Source organism: Haemaphysalis longicornis, unplaced genomic scaffold (genome assembly GCF_048455015.1).
Source record: "Haemaphysalis longicornis isolate Haplotype H1 unplaced genomic scaffold, Haemaphysalis longicornis Haplotype H1 scaffold_12, whole genome shotgun sequence".
Taxonomy (NCBI): Eukaryota; Metazoa; Arthropoda; class Arachnida; order Ixodida; family Ixodidae; genus Haemaphysalis; species Haemaphysalis longicornis.
In genome coordinates, this window is record NW_027526225.1 from 1804087 (window position 1) to 1813829 (window position 9743).

The window sequence follows — 9743 nt, forward strand, 5'->3', positions numbered from 1 at the left end:
GTTTGAAGTTGGAACCAGTGTTAAGACGCTACACAAGGGAAGAATACAGACGTCGACGACACAAGTCGTGCGTGTCTGTATTCTTCTCTTGTGTAGCGTCTTAACACTGGTTCCCAATTCCACGACTATGAACCAGCTGGCCCAGCTTTCTACCTTTACTAGGTGCCCCGCATCGTGTTGTTTTTTCCCTTTGGGCATACCCCAGCGTTGCGACCACACCATTTTACAAGTATGCAGATTGCGAAGTTTGGCTGAAGAAGTTGATGCTTTAATGTTGCGGCCCTCTTTGCTTCGGAGGGCTTCTCCATTTGAAGGACAAACAGATGGATCAAAATTAGTTCAAAAAGACGGAAGACGAACCAAAGAAAATCTTCGCTCAGTAGCGTTTGAAATTCATCATAGCTTTGATAACTCACGAAGGTTATAGACATACTGTGAATAGGCCATTCGTACTTGTCTTTATTCTTCTCACAGAATTTTAATCCACTATAATTTACCGGATTTTTTTTTTCAAATAGCTGAGGATTAAGATGTACCAGTGCGCTAAAAAAGCATGACATGTTAATGAAAATGAAGGAAGCTCACAATAACGCGTGAGACTTAAAGGAAGCAAAGCTGTAGGCAACCCTAACGACCGTAACGACAGTTTAAGTCCATGATTGCAGTCGATTCGCTTTTTCGTCGTTGCCGCAACGACCTTTACTACATCATTGTTGCTATAACTGCGAGCTTCCTTCATTTTTTTGGAAGTCATAATCACTGTACACAACCTTGGAGGGGCTCACGCCATGACGTGTCTTTCCCGTTCCGAGCAAGTGTCCACGATTACCGAGAACGCTAGATTTTTTGTTGCCAATCTTGGCCCATTTCCCTGGGTGGGTACGCTTGGATTGACAAAAGTGCGCCGGAGACGCTGGGCGGTAGCCGCAAGCCACGCACACACGAGCGCTGGGCATTTTCTTAGTTTATTTAGCTTCAGGGCGGTCGCAACGCGGCATTCACGAGGCGCTCACGCGTGCAGCTCGGCATTTTCTTGGTATTTTTAAATGCGGACAGAAAAAAAAACTACGATTTTCTGTACAACTCGGCTGTTACAAAAACAGCGGGTCTGACTAGACCATGGTATTTGAAAGTAAGTTGCGTTCTTGGGAACACAAAGATGGACTACGGAAAAAAGGAAAGCAAAAACGTACACTTCTTGTCTCCCCGCCCCGTCTTCTCGTGAAAGTGTACGTTTTTTCCCCGTGTCCGTCTCAGTGTTGACAACAAGCGCAACTTGCCTTCAGAAGCATGTTACGCCAACTAGCCCGACATCAAGCTTTACTGAAGGTCGTGGTAATATAGCTTAGAGGGAAGAGCATTTGTTAAACATAAAAAAAGATGGAATCAATACCAATTCAGAAAATCAGGCTGTTAAAATCAGAATAAAAATATATATTTCACATTTACACAAATTTTTATCTGTCATACATATATAGGCGGGTATAAAGAGCTTTTCAAGCAAAACATCACTCAACAACAGACTCCGCAATGCAGAAAAAAAATTATTCCTGTTTATACAACCCCACGGGGAAGGTTGTTCCAGTCATTAGGTATACAACCGGCAGAGATTTGAAAGAAAGCTTTAAAAGTAGAGCGGACGAATTCGAAAGGACCGCAAAAATTTCGTATGATCAGAAAGTCGTTTTAGAGGGGAGATTTCTTGCATTGTGAACGTTACAAGAGAGAAAAGTAATATTCGTCTTAACTATGAAGTTCGTCTTAACTGGGGTTTGTCTCAACCGGAGTCTACTGAGGCCACGCGGACTGCGCGCCCGTGATCCAGCTTAGATTACCCATGCGGGGGTGAAGCCATAGAACAAGGGGACGCCAAATATCGCAGGTTCCAATACAGAGCTTATATTTTTAGTGAAAAAACCTGCCAGCGGTTAGTAAGAAATATTCCAATCAATATATATGTGTAAGAATCAATAACCCGACTTTTTTATTTAATACTGGCAATTGTTGCCAAAACTACTTGCAAGAGCGCACAATTTACCACGCGAGCTTAGAAGGCTCGAAAACATCACGAGTCACAATATTCAAGTTCAGAATACATCGCAAGAGTGATGTATTATTGCACCGAGTTTCTTCTCGAACAACCTGGGATGTCTTCATCAGCGAGCGAAACCTACACGACTGTGGCCATGTACTTGCAAGGAGTGAGCAATTTACCGTACATGTTTATAGGGCTCGAAAACATCACAAGGGCCACAGTGTTGAACTTCAGTATACATCACAACAGCGAGGTTTTACATGCGCCGAGTTTCTCCTCGAACAAAATGGGACGTCTTTATAAATGGGACGATATCTGTACACCGGTGGGCGTGCGACACTAACCGTCTGTTCGCAAAACACGAAGAACAGATTCCCCTAACTGTTCTTGACCTTCTTAGTTGCACCAGCCTTGGGACGTACGTAGTTCTTCACGTAGAAGTCGCTGAAGAGGCAAAAGAACAGTCCTGCCTCAAGGGACATGAAGAGGGCGAATACGCGGGGGAAGTCGCAGTCGTGGAAGACAGGAATCAGACCGTGCACCATGAGGACGAAGAACTGCGCGATCTGGAATATGGTCACGTACGGCTTCCACCACAGGTTCGGCCTGAGGTGGGCCGGCAGTGCCGCCAGAGCATAATAACCGTACATTACGATGTGCACGGAACAGTTCAGGAGGGGGAATAGGGCCACGTGCCCAAAGACGGCCAAGTTGAGGTCCATCCACACCATAGACAAGGCCAACGTGTGATGAAGCAGGTGAAGAAAGCTCACGTGGTCGTTCTTCTTCCGCAAAACGAAGAAAACCGTGTCCAGCAGCTCACCCACCTTCAGCATCACGTACCACCAGCCGTAGTACAGCATGAGGTCAGCCTGTGGGTTGGTCTTGGAGTCGTCTGGCTGGCAGATGAAGCTGTAGCCGCTCTCAACAAACCCAATCTTGATGGTCAGATACAGGAAGAACACGCTAAGAGCCACCATGGCAGCATTGTAGGCGATCATCAACGGCCTCAGAGACAGGGCCTTGCGGTCTCGCATCATCCACGGCCCGACGAAAATGCAGCCCACCAAGTACAGGCCTAGTAGGCTTGTGACGGCCGCGGGGCTGCCCATGAGGGGCCACGACCTGACCCGCGGGTCGGGCTGGAACCACGAAAACGCCTGGTACCCCCGGAGACCGGTCGCGTTCATCCCGTCTTCCAGCTCTTGGCTCCCGTCATGTGGTCCCATGGTGGAGGCGGTTGGAAACGTCGCCGGTTTGGGGTACACGCGCTATATAACTGCGAAGGGTGGGCCCCTACAGACGTCAATTCCCTTCTCCCTCTCGAATCGTCGTTCGTCTACCCTTACACCATCAACAGGAAAGAGGGGCTAACCAAACGTCGTGGACGTCATGCAACCTAACGACACGCGCGCCTCTTTTGTCAATGGCGTCGAATATTTGAGCAACATTGCCCCGTACTCTCACCCGCTCATAAATGTGGCACCAGTGTCAAAAGCAATGTCGCACTTGGCGGGAGGCCAGCACGGAGCAGCGTTTATTTGCTTTTAACATCTCTCTCTCCTGCTTGCATTGCCGCTATGAAGAAAAAACTGGTTGCTCTGCGATTTCTTGCGGGTTCTTTAGCTAGCTTTTCGCAACACATTCCTCGCGCGAAAAGGCAGTATAGTTCTGTATAGTTTAAGGCGTTTTTATGTCCGTATAATATTGCAGAAAAGCTCACTGAATTTTTATTTTTTTTTTATTTCTAGATTTTTTCCTCCGGGACACCCCAAAGTTATTGAACCAACGTCTAACCGGTCACTCGACGATTCGCAATGGGAAGGGGGAGCCCAACATTAAAAGTGGTCGCAAAAAATAAGTTAACAAGCTCTGTGTAGCAACGCGTCTAGTACTGCAGGCATAACGCGCGGTGCTTACCGCGGAGCGTGCGCCACGCTCAATAGAACGACGACACCAGTCAATCACTCATTTGTTTCGTTTTCTTGCAGTCGATTAACGTAACGTTTAGGGAGGAACGTTTGAACGAAATTGACGATAGCGCTGAACGAAATAGAAATACCGGCCCAAGCCAATCACTCTCACGCACCTGCTGATTCGATGTACTTTCATGAACGAATGAAACATGACCGCAAGACTATGAACCAAAACCCACAAATAGAGAGATTTCTTTTTATGCAAGTCAAATTGACCCGTGGCTTACAGTAAAGATTTTGGGAAATGTGGCTTTCCAAATATGGGAATAGTGTGCTATTATTGGACTTCCACAAACATTTTTTTTCAATGGTGTGCGTTTCGTTACATGTGCTTTTGAGCTACTTGGTTGATTATGTCTTATGAAATTTAGCGCTAAATGGATACACAAAGCAAGCCAGACAAATAATGCGGATTACGACGAGCAATGTGTTCCGCTAAACGTTTTCGTGTTCGCCTTTCATTTGTCTATGACTGTACGCCGGTGGTTAACAAGGAATCTGGCTTCACTACACTGCAAAGTGATTTACGCCCACAAGGAGAGTTTTGTATTTACCTAACACCCTTGCATCCAAGGAAAAACCCAAGAACACCCTTTTAAGAGGCGTTATAAGTGAGAATTACCCTCTAGAAAGATATCAACGGCTGTTGTTGGTACTAGACACACTTTAAAAGTGTGTTTGCTCGTGTTTTGTTAGGGTATAAGGGTGTTGCCCAGTCTAAAGTCACAACAAGAATACCGCAACGACGTAACAAGAATTCCTGTTGTATGACAAAAAAACTCAGTGGTGACAACAGAAGTGCTATTGTTACGACAAAGCCATCTGTTGTTACGACACACATTTCTGTCGTAAGGACAGTCAATTTTCTCAACGACAAACATTTCTGTAGTCCCAACAGAACCGCCATTTACGCTACACTTCACAATGGGCGATAACATTCAGACCACGTCCAACTACTGATGGAACATCAGGTTTACTACAACACAGGAATTCGGCCCGACGGAACATCAAAGTCACGACAGGAATACCACGCACGAAATAACATCAGAATCACTACATGACAAGAACACAAGATGACAGTATGACAGGCGAAAATAGGACAAACTACAGAAATTTTACGTTTCTTTTTCGACTGGGTTATTTACAGACAGTGAAAAGTACCCTTCAGGGTGTAAATACGTTACAGTGAAGGACAATTTGCCAAAGGATAAGACTGATCCGTTTGACCGAGTCAAAGTGGCTTTAATTTAGGGGGTGACGGAAGAAACATATTTGATGCTAACGTGTGAAATGTGCGTGACTGGAAGTAATACGTGTTCGCTTATACGTCGTACTAAACTTCATTTACTATAGTCAGGTAAATGGCCCATGAAGTGAAAACACCACTTTGTTTAATTTAAAAGAGCTAGCCCATGGTAACTCACTCAGCGCTATTCCAGGCACGAAATGCGTTTTTTTGGCACAGGAAATCCAGTCGAAAAAGACGACAAAAGAAATTTCTGTAGGTTGCCGCATTTGCGCGTGTCGTAGTGTCGTCCTGTCGTATTTTTGTCGTGTTGTGATTCTGGTGTTCTGTCGTGTGTCGTATTCCTGTCATTATTTTGATTTTCAGCCGTGTCGAATTCCGTCTTGTCGGGATCCTGATGTTCCTGCAGTAGCTGCACACGATTGTAATGGTATTGCCCTTTGTGAAGAGTCGCGTAAATGACAGCTGTGTTGTGACTACGAGCATTGTTTTTCGTTGAGAAAATTGACGTTGTCGTTACGACAGAAATGTGTGTCGTAGAAACAGATGGCTTTGTCGTAACAACAGGACATCTGCCGCCACAACAAAGTTTTTTGTCGTACGACAGGAATTCCGGTTAGATTTTTACGGTATTGCTGTTGTGATTTTAGACTGGGAACTCAGGGGATATTTAAAAACTTAAATTGCAGGGCACAGTGACGTAATGCGGACCAGCGCAAAAGACGTAGTTATCGGTTGGGTAACTCCAGGTTAGCATTAAAGTGATACAAATAAACAAAACTGAAGTACCCCCCCCCCCTCCCTCTATAATGATACAGTCATGCACCTTCGTTGTGGCTCAGGCCGGCAGCCGCAAGTCGCCCAAACAAGTCACAGAAAAATCGGAGGAAGGTGGCAGGGTAGTTGGCACCAGAGTTACTCAATATAGACAGTTGCGAAACTCCGCTTCAGAATCCGGGCGGCGCTAGCCCCCCCACTCCGTGGAAGCTGAGGGGCAAGTCGACGCTAGCGGCACCTAGGAGATAAAAACAGAACTTCGCTAAACTATTATTATTCAAAATTCTTCTGTAAAATAAAGATTGCTTTTTAAATTAAAACACAATAATTACGTAAAATTTACTTGTGTTGTTGCGGCTTTTCTTTTTATGACTTACAGCAGCAGCCGCAAGCACTTGAGTACTGCTTCAACGTCCTGCCGACAGACGACAGGCTAGTCAACTTGCCCCGTGCTTGCCCCGGCGCAGGGGGGCAACCGAAGACCGGCTTTCGATACATGGGGCCTATGGGGAGTTTCGCAACTGTCTATATCCAGTAACTCTGGTTGGCACTGCCCGATTTGCTCTGTTTAATATCCAGATTATTCGCCCCAATTTCATGATAAAATTGTTATCAAAATTATCGGCACAAAGCAGTGTTTCTGTTGCACCCAACTTGTATTTTGCCTTGATGGCCTCTTTATTTGTGACGATTCTACAAGTAGCGGTGTTTTGTTTTCTTAATGCAGTTCGGTATGTTTCTGAATTGAGAAGGTAAGTTAGTAAACACAACGCGCGCGAGAAACAGGAATGTCAGGCACATGTTCACTGAAAGGAGAAATGGTGACGGCGGCATTAGGTGGAAACGGTGCCGTTGTGATGAGCTTTTTTTGCAGCCGCCGCGATGTATTAGACAAAGATCTAACCATTACTGCCGAATCGCCAACAAAGGCTCAAGCCAAGGCGCCGAACCAAAATGAAACACTATTTAAGAAATTACACAGACTATAATTTTACCCAATTCCAACACCGAATAACTACGGCAGTGAGAAACCTTTGCTCCCGCTGGGCTGAACAGTAATTGACTAATAACCTAAAATTGCTTTTATCCGGCCCCTGGTCACAAGCTTCAGCCTTGGAGGCTGTATGCAGAACAAGCCCCGGAGAACCTTATCATTCCGTGTACAAAATTTATTTATTTATTTATTTATTTATTTATTTATTTATTTATTTATTTGTTTGTTTATTTATTTATTTATTTATTTATTTATTTATTTATTTATTTATTTATTTATTTATACTACTAATACCATGAGGGATGATTTCGGGAAGGGCAGAATAATGCAACATACATTTTACACGTGTATCATTATGCAGCATCTGAAGAAGACAGAACAGGTTTGCGCAACTAAGCGCATAACAGTAAAGTGTTACTACATGACAACAATTATGCAGCTGTAAACAGGGTCGATAATATAAAAAAATACCCCGATGCGAAACCAGTAGCTGTTGTAATGACCTAATTAGACCTAAGTGCGCACGTGATTTTCCAACGGTGACGAAAAAGTTTCATAAGCTCGACTGCTTGTTAGGGAGAAAGGCAAGTCGTTCCATTCATGTATGGCGAACGGAAAGGAGAGCATGAAACAATCGGTGCGGCACTGGTATTCTCGAAGTGTTAGTGAATGCGTTTATCGTGTTGTTCTGGTTTCTGTTTTTGATAGATACTTGGAGCTATCAATATTTCACAGCTTGCTTACTAATTCGTATAACATTTTCTCGCGCGCAAGTTTTTCTAGCTGTTTGAGGGTTAAAATTCCGGCTTTTTTCAGAGTTCTGGGGGCGAATAGGTTGTCCTGTATTTGCTATAAATAAACCTAATATCCACTTTCTGCAACTTTTCAAGTCATTGTATAAGTGTGCTAGTATAAAGACACCAGGTGACGTTTGCTTATTGGAACGTTGGCCTCACAATGAATTATAAGCGAAGTATTTTTGTTTCTGGTGGTGCCTGTCTTAGCCATTTTCTCAAAAAAAATCCGGCGTAAGGCAGCTGCTGCGGTGATTTGCGAATCCCATCTGAGGTCATGTGTTAGAGTTATGCGCTGATATTTCTGTTCATACACGACTGTCAGGATAACATTATTTGCAGTGTAGCAAACATTTTATATCTGATGTTTTCTGGTTGTTGTTAGAAGAGCTTATTTCGTTGTGTTCAGGGTAATCTGCCAGTCGGAGCACCAATCGGACACTGATTGTAAAGCGCTGCTAATTATAGATGATCCTGGGGGAACTGATTTCTTGGTAAATAATACAATCATCCGCAAATAGTGTTATGTTTACTCGAATATTTTTAGGTAGATCAGTGATGAATATTGAAAAAGATAGGTGCCGAAGTACGCCTTGGGGTACACCAGATGTGACTTCAATTAGTGAATTTGGTGAACCTTGGTGAACCTTGGTGAACCTTGGTGAACTTTGGTGAACCTTGGTGAATTTGAACTTATTGTGACCGGTCAGACAAGTAATCTCTAATCCAGGAACTGATTTGCCTTTTCCTATGATTGCTTCTAGTTTCTTTAGCAGTTTTATGTGAGGTACCCGGTCGAAGGCTTTCGAGAAATCGAGCATCGTTTGTTCGTGCTGCTCAACGCTGAAGGAGCTGTCTTGAATCAATTCGAGAAGTTGGGTGACGATTGACACATGTTGACGAAAACTGTATTGAAATGGTGATAAAACGTTCTTATGAGCAAGGAAGTTGTTATGTGTTTCAGGATAATGTATTCAAGCAGTTGGCATGTGGCGCTTGTCACGAAATTGTTCTGAAGTTGGAGGCATATGTGCTTCTCTTCCGCTTTTGTGTATGGGGACTACTTTTGCCATGTCCCATTCTGTGGGTATCGGGCTAGTTGACAACGATTTAGAAAAAATTATGCAAAAATATTTGGACATCCATTCAGCGTATCTTTTGATGAATACATTGAGCATATTGTCTGGGCCAGCCCCTTTTTTGGCATCAATCTTTAACAATAGGTTGAAAACACCGGTGTCGGATACTATAATGGGATCAAGTTGCCGGTTAAAGGGAATGCTTATCTCAGCACAGATGTCGTCATCTTCAGTAAAGACTGACGTAAAACAGTCGCTAAACAAGCTGGCCTTGACTTTAGTATCATCGGGGCAAGCAATGTTGAAGCCCTTTTTAGGTTGAGGTTATTCCGAATTTTTTTTTGGTGGGGGGTGGATGTTCTCACAAACGTGGGGAGTGCATGGCTAAAATACATGGACTTGAGTGATTTTATTTTAATTTTCATACTCCTTAGCGCTCAGCTAAGATTGTTTCTAAATTTATGGTCACGTATCACTTCGGTTGTTTTCTAAGCCTCTTCACTTGGCGATTCGCACAGATTGCATTTCGATTGCGATTGCGATTTCGATTGATAGATTGCGATTCGCATTTTATACATGAATTTTGTTTTTTAATTTGCTTCGTTTTAGTTGGCACATAACTATCAATGCGATGTGATCCGACAGCCTTACATTTTTTCTATGGTGTTCCTATATCTGTGTTGATGTTGTTGCCTAGATTTTCAAACGAAGCAAGCTCAAAAGAGAGTTGGGCTATTATTCTGGTATCGTCAACATTGTTAAAATCGGGATATGTAACAAAAGATTTCAGTGGGGTATAAATGTCTGACGTAGGAACAGGGCACAAAATAGAATTCGGATCA

At 43.7% G+C, this 9743-nt stretch overlaps 1 pseudogene; it reads right to left on the reverse strand.

The window, feature by feature from the left end:
* Window positions 1-1413: 1413 nt before the first annotated feature.
* On the reverse strand, window positions 1414-3292 carry LOC144162252 (very long chain fatty acid elongase 4 pseudogene; annotated as a pseudogene).
* Between the last annotated feature and the right edge of the window lie 6451 nt (window positions 3293-9743).